The sequence below is a fragment of the Carlito syrichta genome, unplaced genomic scaffold (assembly GCF_000164805.1).
Source record: "Carlito syrichta isolate Samal-C Ts95f unplaced genomic scaffold, Tarsius_syrichta-2.0.1 Scaffold314013, whole genome shotgun sequence".
NCBI classification, from domain to species: domain Eukaryota; kingdom Metazoa; phylum Chordata; class Mammalia; order Primates; family Tarsiidae; genus Carlito; species Carlito syrichta.
Window position 1 is genome coordinate 88331 of NW_007258109.1, and position 371 is coordinate 88701.

Consider the following 371-nt stretch of genomic DNA (forward strand, 5'->3'; position numbering starts at 1 on the left):
TTGCCCAGGTGGGTCTCAAACCCGCGGGTTCAGGCAATCCACTCACCTCAGCCTCCCAAATGCGCGGGATTACAGGCTGAGTCACCAAGCCCGGCTGAGTCAGTCTTTCTTGTTCAAGTTTTTCTGGAAAATAATTCTGAACATAATTTGATTATGTATGTCCAAACATACCAAAGCCCTAGATTATGGGGATTGGTGAGGTATGTCAAGGGGTATGTATGTGTATATATGTTATATAAGCATGTAAGAATGACTCTTGGAGTCATTTCTTTTTTTTGAATTGGAGTCTCACTCTGTCGCCCAGACTGGAATGCAATGGCCGCTCCCGGCTACCGCAGCCTCGACCTGCTGGGCTCCAGCGATCCTTCCGC

At 48.0% G+C, this 371-nt stretch overlaps 1 protein-coding gene across 2 annotated transcripts in view; it reads left to right on the forward strand.

Annotated features, from left to right (window-relative positions):
* Positions 1 to 371, forward strand: part of NIF3L1 (NGG1 interacting factor 3 like 1) — an 18350-nt gene that overhangs the window by 5797 nt on the left and 12182 nt on the right. The window lies entirely within an intron of this gene.